The following is a 15,937-nucleotide window of genomic DNA, read 5'->3' on the forward strand; positions in this document are numbered from 1 at the left end:
ATGAAAGAAATAATGCTACTTCCAAATTTATTGCTGTTTTACTCTGTCTTGAGAACTAGGTTCCACCTTCTTCAGTCTTCACCAATCAAACATTTGATTCCTCCTTCACATTGGTTGGGGAGTTTTGACCCTACTTGGTCTTTCTGCATCTGTCAAGATGACCATCCCATTCAGGGGGGCTTCATCTACAAGAAAATTCTCTGTTAATGTGGGTGCTGGAGTCAATGACCTGACAAACTTCATCTTAGTGCATCTGCACTACTAAAAAGATTTCCCTTCTGATATACTTTGAGAAACCTATGGCTATAACACCTGGCTGTACAATGATCTCAGTTAAACTTTTTAGGAGTTAACTCTTTTGATCTTTCCTTCTTGACATATTTCTTAATTAGCTCCCTTTGTTTCCATGTGTTTATTCTCAGGGTTAGTACTCCTGCTTTTTTTTTTTTTTTTCATACGTTACTCAATTGTTCATTAGCCTTAAAACAAATTTAAAGAGGACCCTGCTACATTATTGGTTTACATATCACTGCTACCTAACAAACTATTTTTTCTAGTTCTGTGAAGAATGTCATTGATGTTTTGCTGAGAATTACATTGAACTTGTATAACACTTTTGGTAGTATGGTCATTTTGATAATATTAATTATACCCATCCAAAAACATGGGAAGTTTTCCATCTTCTAAGGTTTTCTGCAATTTCTTTATTCAGTACTCTGTAGATTTCATTGTAGAGGTCTTTTACCTCCTTGGTTATATTCCCAAGTATTTTATTGTTGTTGTTGAGGTTCCTAATTTCTTTCTCAGTAGATTCATTATTCGAGTATAGGGAAGCAATTTATTTATGTATGTTGATCTTGTATTCTGCTACTTTGCTAATTTTGTTTATCAGCTCTAGAAGTCTTCGGGTGTATTTTTTGGGGGGTCTTGTAGATATAGGATCATGTTATCAGTAAACAGAGATAGTTCCCTTATTTTCTTATTCGTATCCCTTTAATGTTTTTCTCTTCTCTGATTGATTTGGCTAGAGTTTCAAGGACTATGTTGAATAGGAGTAGTGAAAGTGTCTTGTTCCTGATTTTAGAGCAAATACTTTCAGTTTTTCTCTGTCCAGTATGATGTTGGCCTTGCATTTGTTGTATATAACCTTTACAGTGTTGAGTAAGTTCCTTCTATCACTAATTTCTCTAGTGTTTTCAACATGAATGTGTGTGTTTCCTAATTTTTAACTGAAAATTAATTTCCCACAAGGCTTGTTTTCCATATAGAAACCCCTCATCTTTGCTTGTAGCTATGTCTCTTGTGTGTGTGTATGATTTTCTGTTCATTCCCCCCTGGCATATCACACTAAAAATAAACCCATCCAGCCCTCCAAGTAGTTGTTCCATGAGAGTTTCTGAATTAGCTTAGTTTGCCAAGTTGCCAGAATTGGAAGTAAAATTAAACTACTGTGTTTGCATTTTTCAGTTCAACCCTTTCAGTATCAATAAATCTCTGTTTCATGACAGGCATTTCTTAAAACCATTCTGTGGACACTTCAACTCTTTAACTTGGCCAGTAAAAATATTGGTCACAAGATAGTGGTTAAAAAAAAAACAACCTTTGGAAGTAGATAGTCCAAGCTGGAATTCCAGTTCTTTCATTTAATAGTTGGATAATTTTGGCCAGGTTACTTAAATTTCATGATCCTTGATTTTTTCATGAAAGAAAAAAAAAATTAAGGAATAAAGAAGAGAAAAAAAAAGTCAAAATAGAAGCCTCATTGAATTGTATAAAATATGTATATAAAGCATTTTGCATAATGCTTGGCACATAGTATGAATTTAAGAAATGTTAGTTTCTCTTCTCTGATCAGAGACAGCTTTCCAAGCTACTTTAAATATCTCTAAAGCACCTTTGTTGTATTCTGAGCTAAGAACTAAGACTATATTTCCATTTGATTAAATTCATGTTAAACTGACCAAACACCTATGTGGTACCATGTAGCTATGGACTGAATATTAGTGTCCTCCCAACTCACATATGGAAACCCTGTGATGGTGTTTGGAGAAGGGCAGTTAATTAAGTCATGAGAGTAGAACACTCATGATGGGATCAGTGCCCTTTTAAGAGACAGGAGAAACCTTGCTCTTCTTCTCTCTGCTTTCCTTTGTGTGAAGACATAGCAAGAAGATGGACATGTACACATCAGGAAGCAGGCCCTCACCTGACACTGGAGCTTGGGCTTGGTCTTCCTACTTCTAGAACTGTAATAAATGAATATATGTTGTTTATGCTACCCAGTGTATGGTAATTTTGTCATAGCAACACAAACTGACTGAGATACAAGTATGGTGCTAAGTTCCAAGTCAGCTTTTTCTACCAACCAACTGACAAATATGTCACCTTCTATACTCAGTTTCTTAGGGTAAAGATGACCTTTCAGATCCTTTTTCAGTCTCAAACATTTTACAATCGAACATATAGTCAGAAAAGTGTGGTATTTACATTCAAATTTTAATGGTTGAAGTTATTTCACAGATTCAGAAAGATACAAATAAGGAAAACACATAGATTTTTGTAAGTTCCAGCGACTCTGACTTGGGTGGAGCTGGTGTGGAGAGTGAGGAGGACAGGCTAGGGAGCCACTCTGCAATTGAGTGATTGCAGACTGTCCAGGGCAATCCTGACAGTGACATTTCAGAAATCAATTCAATGATCCCCATCTATCTTCTGTCTCCAGGGAAGTGTACTTCTTGTCAGTTGTAGCATTTCAAACAGATATTACCCAGATTTTTATAAAAAGCATGAGATACATTTGAATGGTTGTGACTGAAAGAGCTTGAATCAGCTGGCACTTCATTGTAACAGGAGTTGATTCAAAATAGACATTCGTCACCTGTACCACTCTGCTCAAGAGAATCGCTCAGCAACAAAACACACTGCCAGAATCCCTACCAAAGGAAACCACTATTCAGTAACCACTGAATTATTTGTTGAGGTTTTATGCCTGGAACACAGAAATATAATTCTCCTTCCAATATCCCCTCAACTGAAATACATATCATTGGATTTTAATGTAGCAAACCTAATCTATAGGCTTCTGACAGGAAGACAAACTTCCCATGGGCAGAGATGTCTTTGGTTTCTTCAAAACATTTGTGTTATTTTTACACTTGTATATCAGCATAGAAGAGTAATATTTGCTCTCATTCTATTCCCCAGAAAATTTTAATTTTTAAAAGCCTTTCAGGGGGGAAAAGTAATAATAATACAGGTAATCAAAACATGAAACAAGGTTCAATTTCACCACCATTTCCCAAGATTGCTCCCAACGTAATGTTTACCAAGAGGGACTAATTTGATACATAAACCAGGCACCTATGCTGGGCATTAAAACCATCAAAACAACATTAGTTTGCAAATCACAGCTGAACCTTAATGAAATCATTTCTAATAACAGAATATAGAACTTAAAGCAGCTTCTTAGAAGAATATGATTTTGTCTACCTAGATTAAAATATTTCCCCTGTTAGTTGTCAGGGAGAATTAATTTATAATGAGGGTTATATAAAACAGGTTGAAATAGCTCCTTAGAGAGGACTATTTTATGGATCTGTAACCAGAGCTGAACAATTTGAGGCCTTTACTAGTGCATCAGATTTATAATAAAAGACAAGTGACAGTCTTTTAGTTCATAGTATTTCTCAGCTTTGATAGAACCACATTTCTGCATAAGATTCTCTTAATACTGCTAAAATTTTTGTTCTTTTTCAAATGAAAGCTTCACACAAATTTTACAATTTTTTGTATGTGTTTTCTATGCTATATTTAGTAATGGCCAAATTAGGCACCCCCTTTAGACCACATGGTCCTGTGGGGACTTCTGTCCACCTAAGGATGACAGCACAGTGAGTCAGGGAGAGAAGGAAAGAGAGAGAGAGAGAGAGAGAGAGAGAGAGAGAGAGAGTGAGAGAGTGTTAGTTTTGTGGGTGGGAAATAGAAGATAAAAGTATTTAAATCTATGTCATGACACATACAGGTTCAAGAGTCAAGCAACTGTGGTGTGCTTGAAAAAAATGTTAAATTTTACCAAATTAAAGTAAGGGAAAATCCAAGTTAGTCAGTGGATAGTCAGAAACTGGGGAACTGTAGATTTGCACCAGAATTCTGGAAACACACACACAAAATGTTAATTCTTTATATTTCCAAATTCTTAAAATAAAAATGGCTTAACACTGATCTGCTAACAATTGAAGAAAAGATACTCAGTCGCATTTTTCTGATAATTTTTTCTTACTTGTACATGAATTCTGTGGTATCTACATTCGAGAAAAGTTTACGAGGCACTTCTGATGTTTGGTGTTTTGTACTTGCTGCTTTGGAGCTGTCTGGCAGTAGCATTGCTCCATTCGTGAGGAACACTGCAGCGTCCAGGGCTTAGCCTTCCAGAACACATGTGCATCTGAGGTCCTTACCTCTCTACTTCCTGCCACTTCAACTCATTTGTTGCCCCAGCATCACAGGAACTAAGAATTGTTCTCTCTCTGGAATTGAGTCACACTACTCTTCTCAAAATATCAATTTCTATCCTCTCACACAGACCCTTGCCTCCAAACAAAGGCATTCAGGGTATCTTGTGACATTCCGGAGACACAATGGGATTATTAATCTCCATTATTACGAGGGCAAAGAATTCAGAGGAGAGATGCTTAGTTGTCCTGCCAGAAGATGAACAGAAGGAATGTTTAGCTATTCATTCTTTGCAGTATATTTAACATAAGATAATGAAGTGATATCTGAGTGAGCTCTCTTGTTATGTTAGCCATCTTAAGGAGCTTGAACTTCATCCTTCTTTTTTAATTTATTCTTTTTAGTTGTACATGACAATAGAATGTACTCTGACATATTATACATACATGGAGTATAACTTCCCATGTATGTGGTTATACATGATATGGAGTTACACTGGTTATATATGAACATAGGAAAGTTATGTCCAATTCATTCTACTGTCTTTCCCATTCTCATCCCTCCTCCCTTTCCCCAACTTCCCCCTGTCAAATCTGATGAACCACCCCGCCACACACACACACACCTGCGCCTATTGTGAGTCAGCATCTGCATATCGGGACATTCAACCTTTGTTTTTTTTTTTGTGGGGGGGGATTGGCTTATTTCACTTAGCATGATAGTCTCCAGTTCCATTTATTTACTGGCAAATGCCGTAATTTCATTCTTCTTTATGGATGAGTAATAGTCCATTGTGTATATGCACCACATTTTCTTTATCCATTTATCTATTGAAGATACCTAGATTGGTTCTGTAACAGCTATTATGGATTGAGTTGTTGTAAACATTGATGTGTTGCAGTGTCACTATAGTATGATGATTTTAAGTCCTTTGGTATAAACTGAGGAGTGGGATAGCTGGGTCAAATGGTGATTCCATTCCAGTTTTCTGAGGAATCTCCATACTGCTTTCCAGAGTGGTTGCACCATTCTGTAGGCTCTGTCTTCACATTGAAATTCATCTTTAGGGCTTCTCTCTTGCTTATTGTAGAATAAAATGACAGGAAGGAGAAAGACCCCAGTATTAGAGCCATCATTTGGCATTGTACACAAAAGCCTCATCTGGAACGCATAGGACTGTCCAACATAACAAAAAATGGAAACCCAAGCAAGGGGATGTCCTCAGGATGGAATGCAAAAGAGAAAATGACCCAACAGAGGGTACCAAGTTCAGAAAGAAAGGAAAGACAATATTTTGACCATCAAGCAAGGAGCAGGGAAGAACAAGAGAAATCCAACATTGAAGATGTTGGACAAGTTACTCACGAGCAAGACAGGAGTTTCCTTTCCAACTGAGGTTAGTAAAAATCGCATCACACTTTAGTGTTTCCCACCCTACCCCAGATGGGGAGCTGGTTGCTCTCCCTATACCTTTGCTTCCAGCCAGTAATGTTCCCTGACTCTGTCAAGTGGGCATGGTAAAACAATATCACACAGCATTTGTTAAAATAACAGATAATGTGCAGGTATTTCCTGGGCACATAGTAGGCACTTAATAAATGATAGATAATCTTATTTTGCTGTTTCAGTTATTTTTCAATCACCCCCATGTTTTTATTTCAAGTGACCACATAAAGCAAAATAATTGATTTGTTTTCTTTCTTTTCTTCCTCCCTTGTCCCCCTCTTTAATTTTTGTCTTTTTTTTTTTTTTTTGCCATACTAGAGATGAACCTGACTCTCATGCATGATAGGCAAGTGTTCTACCACTGAGCTACAGGCCCGGCCATGTTATTTTATTTAGAGATGTAGTCTCAATAAGTTGCCCAGGCTGGCTTTGAACTTGTGAATCTCCTGTCTTAAACCCTGGAGTAGCTAAGATTACATGTGTGCACATTATGCCTGGCTCTTCAAAATTTTTAAAAATAGATTGGCCAGGATTATGTTTCTTCACAGTTACAAACAAGCAACCCAGATGCCCTTCAATAGATGAATGGATTAAGAAACTGTGGCATATATACACAATGGAATATTACTCAGCATTAAAAGAGAATAAAATTATGGCATTTGCAGGTAAATGGATGGAGTTGGAGAATATTATGCTAAATGAAGTAAACCAATCCCCCCAAACCAAAGGCTGAATGTTCTCTTTGAGAAGTGGATGTTGATCCATAAAGGGGGGGGGCATGGGAAAAATGGAGGAATTTTGATGGGGCAAAGGGGAGGAAGAGGAGGAGAGCAGGTATGGGGGTAGGAAAGATGGTGGAATGAGATGGACATCATTATCCTAGGTACATGTATGACTGCACATATTGTGTGATGCTACATCATGTAAAACCATAGATATGTAAAGTTGTGCTGCAATTGTGTACAATGAATCAAAACACATCCTGCTGTTATACATAACTAATTAAAAAAACAAAACTGATGAAATAGGTTGCAGAAAACAAAAGTAAATGGAATAATATCCTATGTACATGGTTTGAAATAATTAGTAGTGTCAAGTATCCATACTATGATGAATAAATTCCAGATCTCATATATAGCATAGATGATTACAGATATGTTAGAGTGAATGTGATATTCATCATAGTATGTGTACATGTATCAAATCACATTGTGCACCTTATATATTTATATTTATAATGTTTGTCAAATATTTTAAAATAAAAATGCCCATATTACCCAAAGTGGAAAAAAACAAACAAACAAACACTTTTTCTACCAACTTTCACTATGGAGGGCTGGTGTTTCCGCATGCACCAGTTAACTATAAGAAAATTTATTGGATCATCCAGCTTCATATCCATACTGGAGTGAAGAATTATTTTATGATTTTTAAACTCTTCTTCCACTAATGAGTCATGACTAGATCATCAAAATTTCAAAATAAATAGAATTTACTTCCCAAGGACACTCTTTTGTTTCCCTATTTTTTTTTTTTTAACAGGTTAGGCATGTGGGTTCTTTGTCATGATTCCCATAGGATTCTTAGACTGCTTGCTTCTGTGTCAGTTCCATGTTGGAGTGACCAGAGCCAAAGATCTTATGTAAAAGTGAGCTAATCAAGCAGTGCATTAGATGTCTTTTTAACCACAAAGAGGTTACAAGTACATCCAAGATGTTGTTCTCCTTAGTGCCTGTGTAAAGGAACAGAACATGGAAGCTGGTCATCACTGACCATGAGTAACCTCGTTTACATAACCCCATGGTTGCACAAAGATGATAGTATATTATGAGAATGTGCTGTGGATACCTTAGAAAACAATAATCTAAGCAGAAATTTCCTGTTGTGGAGTTCTAGTAATGATCACTGTGTTTTCTACCTTCCTCCAACTTTTGGAAATCACCTTAAAGTCATTTGAAATAAAGGGATTGAGAAAGAGGACTGTGTCAGTTTGGAAAACCTGCAAAGTATCTCAGGAGATAGACCTACTGGAGATTGGCCACAGGTCCCAGACTCCAGCCTGTTGTGCTAAGTCTTTAGAGTCCACAGTGCACTTCCCAAGAGGAGACCACTGAGATTCTGTTCCTGCAATTCCACTTCCAGGGTCTAAATCTGCACTCATTATGATATAGATGTCTTTGACTAAATACTACAAATAATAGTGGCTTACACTAGACTGTAGCTTATTTCAGTGTCACTTAACAGTTACCACACAAGTAATCCAACATTTGTGATGTTCAGGACCACATGATGCTCTTCCCTTTGGCACATGTCTCCATCTCATAGTCCGTCACCACATCTTCCTTTCATATTTCCATTCCAGCCAACTGGAGGGAAGACCAGAGAGACCAGGATCCCACCTTTCCTCTCAAATATACATCATCCAGAAGGTGTACTTACCACTTCCATACTTTTTAATGTAGCAAGAACTTGGTCACATGACCACAGTTGGGTATCAGGGAAGTTGGGAAATGTCCATTTCAGGAACCCTAGTACCCATTGAAAGCAAGGAAACTAACTCCAGACATTGGAGGGGGGATAGCCAACTCTGCTATAATTCTTGTGATTTTTCTTTACCTGACCTAACAATGACCAAGCATGTGGTTAGAAATCTACTATGCTATGGTCTTCTCAATTTCTCCCTAAGTTTTATTTTATGTATTTCTATGCTACATTATTAGGTGCACTCAAAGTCAGAAATGTTACATCTATTTGTTATATCTTCCTGGAAAAGTTAACAACTTATCAATATACTGTAATCTTCTTTAACTCATAATACTTTTTTGATGAAATTCTATTTTTCCAAAATTCATGTATTTATCTTTCCCCCTTCTATAGTCAGTATTTGCATCATATATCTTTTCCTCTTTTTATTTCCACTCATTTTACATTCTTTACATTTATTTCCACTCATTCTATTTCTAATATATTTCTTATGCAATAGTATATATAGCATATTTTTATTTATATTGTCTTTTGCTATTTTAATTTTTGGCACTGGGACTGGATCCAGAGCTCACGTATTCTAGGCAAGTGTTCTGTCACTGAGCTATATCCCCAAACCTCGGCTTTTTCTATTACAAATAAAGCTGCATTTTTAGCCATGTAATGGATAGCAACTTGTAATTTTTTTCCTGGTGTATCTTTGGAATAGATTTCTAGAAATGGGTTTGATGCATAAAATGGTAAATGCATATATAATTTCAGTAGCTATTCTCCTCTACAGGGTTGAAGCATTTTGTAATGCCCAAGCAATATATGAGGAGGCCTGTTTCTCCATAAGCTCACCAGCAATGGGTAAAGAGACTATAGTAGTTCTGTTGATTCAGTCACTGCAAACAATTACCTCAGTGTACCTTTATTATTACTGAAGTTTATCATCTTGCCATATGCTAGAGTCATTTGCATTTATTTATTTTTCCCTGTGAACTGTCAGCAGTACTTTAAATTACATTTCTGGCCTGGGGATCTTTGGTCTTCATGTCTTAATCCAAGCCCCAATATCAGATGATTGAAGGCCATAGTAATGAATTCTCAGAAGAGACTTTTTTCTGCTCCACCTAGAGCTGAGAAGGAGACTGAAACAACCTGTCTGTGAGATGGAGCTATGGATATTTCTCCCCCAGATAGCATCACTTTCTGGGGTCCCAGATCCATGTGGAGGTTTCTAACCTGATGTCTTCTTCTTGGGCTCCAGGTTTGGTCCTTTCCCCCTTTCACATGGGCACCTGTTTAAAACTAGCCTTTAGTACCCCAGAGATGCAGACTTTGGTGCATGTTCTACCTTATTTCAAAGCAATTACACTTTTTATTGTACCTGATTTATAAATTCTTTGTTCCTACGTTATCAGCAGCTGAACTATGCTTTTAAATAACTATTTGAAAAACAACTTTATCCAGCATTTTCAAGTCTTCAGAAGCATAAGAATATTTTTAGCACAGGTAGTCTATAATATTGCAAGAAATAAAAGTATTTGAAGTGGCACTCTTACAAATATATAAATGAAGAGTTGGTTATTGTCTCTTGTCTTTGCAATATGGTCCAGTTCATGAGGATGGGAGCGATTGCTTTTTTTCATCATCACTCCCAGACCTGATGGAGGAACCAGACAAATGAATGTTCCACAAGAGTTTTTGAATGAATACAAATGAAGGTTCCACAAGAGTTTTTGAATGAATACAAATGAAGGTGAACAATATAAAGAACTTATGAATGAAGTGGTGGTGGAGATGCTAGGGGTAGTGTTAGAAGTGAATTCTAACACCAGGGATGCAGCTGTATGCCGAGACCAGGCAGCAGCTCTCGGGAGCTGTGCATTTGCAGCAGGAATCAATACTACACTGAAGTAGACCTGATGTGGCAATGTAAAAGCAACATAGATCAATTGGAAAAGTGAATTAGCTGTGGTTATTGACTAGAAATAAAATAATAAAGTTATTTCCATTTCCAATTTATTTAAGAACTGGAGACAATGTGACAAGGAAGGAGATCTGAATTGGGCATTGTTAAGGGACAAAAGGGGAAAATATTGAAAGAAAATACTCAGGGTAGCTGAATGAAAGGATGGTAAGATCAAAAAACAATCGATGTCCTGCTTTCTGCCAAGATGGAATAAAGGGACTTGATTTATATTCTCGCTCCACCCATCCCACCTCCAATTCATAAAGAAATAACTAGAAAAATATATGAATTTTCTTCAGACATTAGATAACAAACATGCAAAAAGCCTGCCATTGCTCCAGCTTACTTCTTGGAGAGATCTTCCAGACTAATGCAGGAGGAGAAACTTCAGCAAAGCTCAAAGTTCTTGCTGAGTTAACGAATGGCAGTAGGAGTTTTTGAAGCCAAGCCATAGAGAGCACAGAATAGCAGAGAGGAGAGAGCTACAAAAAGAAAGAGAGGGAGAGAGAGTACTCTGGAGATGCCCTTACTAACCAGTTTTTGCAGGGGAAGAAACACGTAAGTCAAGCGAAAGAACTTCCCAGAAGAAGCAGGTGAAGCAACACAGGACAGGAGCTCACACAGGGCACAGACAGTTCCTATTCCACCAGTTGGAGTAGATAAACCTCATCATCCACAGGGCTTGCAGTGGCCGTACTCAGGAGGCTTCCGCCCTAATAGTGTGGCAAAATAGCCCCAGGATAAAGGCTTCTCTGATTCCATCTTACAAAGCTTAAAAGCAAACCCCAAAAAGATCCAAGAATTTTAATGTAACTTCTCTGGATCCTAGAACAAAGTCCATGGGTATTTTTAAAAATAAAAGAATATAGAACATCCATCAAAGTAAAATTCAAAGCATTTAACCTACAATAAAACATTATCAGATGTGTAAAAGAACAGGGAAGTATGACCTAAGATGATCAGAAAAATTGACTTACTGAAATGGACCCAGAAATAACAAAGATGATAGAATTAGTAACAAGTATTTCAAAGCAGTTATTATAACAGAATGCTCTATGTTTAAGACGTCAGAGAGAGGCAGGAGCAAGTTAAGAGAGATACAGAATATATGAAAAGGATCCCAATTCAGCTTCTAGGTGTGAAAAACACAATATTTGAAGCGAAAAATGCACAGGATGGGATTAAAAGGATACTAGACATTGCAGAAAATATCAGTGAATTTAAAGACATCAATAGAAACTATCCAAAATGAAATGCCAATAGAAAAATCTCTGGAAAATAATGAATATTAGCTGTGGGGACAAATAAGAGTAATTAATATCTGCATACTTTTAATGGGATTGTTGTCTACCTTGATTGCCATTGTGATTACATGATGGTGTTTTCAAAATTATAGAATTGAGCATTAAAAATGGGTAGATTTTTCTGTAAGTGAATTATAACAAGAATAATTATTCTAAAATTTTAAAATAAAGTGACCAGGAGTAAGAAGCAGAACTAGGCTGAACTGCTGGCCAACTAACTGAAGAGGAGCTTCCCCTTGGTCCATCTTCCTTCAGGTTCAAGGTTCAGTGCTTTTCCTTTTAATTTATTCCTTCATGAGCAGAAAGACCCAGGTTTCTATCATAGCTTTGCCCTTACTAATGGTGAGAGCTTAGCATGTTACTTAGCCTCTTTTGGACTCAGTTTACTGATTTGAAACTAGGGATAATATGGATTCCTTCACTTACTAATTCATCCTATACTAGAAAATACTTGCTGAGTGCTGACTGTCAGGCACTGTGGAAAAGAGACATAATAGCTGCCTTCAAGGAACTTGACCAGAGAATCACAGGATAAATTAGAGCAAACAGAAACACTTAGAGACCATTTGCTTCAACAGAGCAACTGAGGTCCCAATAGTGAAAATAACTTGCTCAAAGGATTTGTGTTCATTAGTGTTGGAGCCATGAGTTCAGTCCAAGTCTCTCTGTCTAGAAAAGCAGACCTATTGTTAACAATACAGCTCAAATTGGAAAGCTCTTTTACCCCATAAGCAAAGAATATTCCCTCTTTCAGCATGAAGCACAACTTTTACATCAGTAGATGCTAACAGAAGCAGGGTTTTATGGATTATTATTATCATTATTTTACCTGAACTGTGTTTTTGAAGCATTTCAATCATTCATCTACGTTTTAAAATGAAGACATTTTATATAAAATTTGGAATTTTTTTTTTCATCAAAGAACTTTAATACTGACCCTATTCATGCTGACCCATTCTGATGGGGCCATAAAGTAAATAGCACCTTCTCTAAGTAGTAGGGGCTCCAATTTTCATGCAGGCATTTCTTTTGTTTATGTTCCTGCATGGTCCACAGGAAACATTGTATTTGTTATCCCTACCTAAAGTTTGTGAGATTATTCCTTAATGATTGGTTTTGGTGGCTATCCAGCTGAGATTATTTTGGTCATCCTGATCTTCCCAGTGAATTGGCAAGGTAACCATCAATAAAAAAAATGCCAGCCTAAAGCCACCTAGCCAGACTGTATTAACACTCAGTGGTCAAAGAATCTTTAGGCACAGCAAGACTTCTCCAGCCACACTCAGAGGAAGATCAATATCCATAAATAAATGGTAAGGGTATTGCTTTTCTGTTTTGATTTGTGTAAAATGATTTTTAAAAGCTTTAATTTATTTGCACTTTTCAATTCGGGAGACAATATAGCAAGAGATCATTTCTTTTGCTCTTTACCAGCATTTTCTCTCTGCCTTTGCCTTGGAGTTCAATCTAGTTCCATAAATCTGCATTACAAGGCAAGACATAAACAGAAAGGTACCAGTAAGTCAAATTGACTCCCAAGAACTTAGCCTCTTCCTTTATTGGTGCTACAGAAATGTCAAAACCATTGTCCAACAGGTCTGTGTTCTCTGAAGTGTTTTATAAATGGATAAAGTGGATTATGTCTTAGAGATGATGTGCTGGCTAGCTGGCCACTCAGTGGGGTTTTAATTCCACTTCAGTAATAAATCAAGATGCAGCAGCATCATGCCAAAATATATTACGTTCCCCCAGTCCACAGGGCAAATGCCTTTCTGGAAAGGTACAGCTAAAGTGTCAGAGCAAGGTAAATGCCAAATATTGCATTTTAATAGCAGGACCCAGAGGCTCAGTATGCTAGCCTAACTCTTGTGTCTACTCCTAACCACAGATTCAATGGAGTTGGAAGCCCTAAGCTAGTTAGTGTGTGTGGGTGAAGGGGGAAGGAAGTGCTTGTGGCATGACATTGAATTGTGTGCTGGGTTCAATGATGCCCTTCAAATCCACGTCTACCCAGAACCTTGGAATGTGACCTAAATTTGAAAATAGTGTCTTTGCAGATTATAATTATTTAAGTTGAGATGAGGTCACACTGGATTATAGAGGATTATAGATCCAATTACTTGTGTCTTTATAGGAAGAGAGATGCAGAGGAAACACATAGAGAAGGAGGAAGTTCATGCAAAGACAGCTGCAAAAATTGGCACAAGATAGCTACTTGCCAAGGAACACCAAAGATCCCAGGCACCATCAGAAGCTAGGAAAATGGAAGGAAGAAGGAATGCATTTCTAAATCACTCAGAGGAAGAATGGCCTTGTTAGGGCTAGATTTCAGATTTCTAGCCTCCTTAACTGTGGAAGGATAAATTCTGTTATCTTAAGCCACCCAGTTTTAGGTGGTCTGTTATGGCAATCCCAAGAGTTGCATATAAATTGTAATGTAGGCATATAACTGAAGGAAAAGGGTAGTGATGCTGCTCAGTGCTGGACTTGGGCTGGAAGCAAGTTGAGGACATACTTTAGAGTGTTTGGGTTCATGGCATAGGAATTGAGATGGGATTTAAAAAAAAAAGACTTAGCAACATTTATGAGGATTGTAATAGTTGCTGATAATATGTGATACACAGTATTCAACAGCTAAAATTTTAAGACCAAGTATATGGGATCATGCCTTTCCTTTGAGCACTGTGGTCTAAATTTGCAAGTAGAATCATATTCTGTCCTGGTAGTCTATAAATTTATAAGTACTCATTTAAAAAGCAGTATCTTGAAAGCAGGGTGAGAAAGAGAGCAGTCAGAGGAGGGAGAGACAGAGAGAGGGGTGGAACACTAGCATGACATGATGCAAGTGGTTCAGTGGTCCAGAGTGAAGCTGCAGAAACAGAAACAAAAACAAAAAACCATGATCTGAGTAATTAAAAGCAACTTAGGAGCAACCCAATTCCCTCAGATGCATTTCTTGAGTGCTGAGAGAAGACCCACCACTTCCAGCAGTGCTGGCTAAGTCTCCGTGTCTTCTTGCTCTCAACACTGCCATCACATGACATGCACAGTTGCCTTCCTCAGCTCCATCCCTCACACTCTTCCAAGTCTTCCTTCTATATGCCACTCTTCAGGCTCCTCTTTCCTTTTATTCCCCTCCAAATTCTTCACAACAGCAGCCTAAAGGGTCCATCTGGCAAACCAGGGTCTTCCTTGGGGTGGTTAGAGGTAGAGGGATTGCAGGCAAAGGAACAGATTAAGCAATAAAACCTATTGTCCTGTTCACTAAGCAGAGGTTCAAGACAAGACCCAGGACCTCTGGAAATGAGTAAATTTTATACCCCAATACATATGGGGGGCCAGTTATATTTTGAAACACTAACCATGCTTCTTTTGCTGGTATGTCTTGATACTTCAATCCTTTTTCTTCTAATCCTAGTTGAGGGTAGATTCATCACAACAGAATCACTAAAAGAAATAAAGAGTTAACACTCAGCATTTAAATTTCAAAATATAATTGTCCCTCAATATCTGAGAGTTATACATCTGTGGATTTAACCAATGTGGATCAAAAATACTTTAAAAAATTATATATGAGCTGAAAAATGTACAGCCTTTTTTTCTTGTAGTGACTCCTTAAACAAAACAGTATAACTACCAGTTATATAGTATTTACATTGTCTTAGATATTGTAAGAAATCTAGACATAATTAAAGTATAAGGTGTGCATAGGCTGTGTGCCAATACTATGCCATTTTATTTCAGGGATTTGAGCATCTGCAAATTTGGATATGCATAGGGGTACTGGAATCAACCCTGGGGAAACCAAGCTACAACTGTAAACATAAGTTGTGAAAGATACACCATTATGAAAGATAAGGTTTTTGGTCTTTACCAGTAATAAAGAGTGGAAATTCAAATGCATGCTATACTCATGTGCTTAATCTCTGAGATGATAAAAGATTTTCTGGGCTTGTTAGGATGGGATGGGGAAGTCAGAAGGAGACAACAAAATAGTAAGATGCTGGTGAGTGTTCTTAGCTCTGCTTCTGGACCACGTGGCCTAGGGGGTTGTAGCCACTGGGATAAGGCTATGTCCCCACTGCCTGCCTCTGAATTTTGGAGTGGTCCTAATGAACCAGCACAGCCTCATTTTGCTGTGATGGCATTCTAGGATGATTGACAAACTTCCTCCATTAGTGTTCCTACTCTGTCCGCAAGACTGCATCTGGAGATGTAACAGAACCAAAGTCACAGGGAAACTAGCATCTTCAGGGACAATGACATCCAATGGGTTAGCGTGCAGGAGCAAGTG

The sequence above is a fragment of the Marmota flaviventris genome, chromosome 13 (genome assembly GCF_047511675.1).
Source record: "Marmota flaviventris isolate mMarFla1 chromosome 13, mMarFla1.hap1, whole genome shotgun sequence".
NCBI lineage: Eukaryota > Metazoa > Chordata > Mammalia > Rodentia > Sciuridae > Marmota > Marmota flaviventris.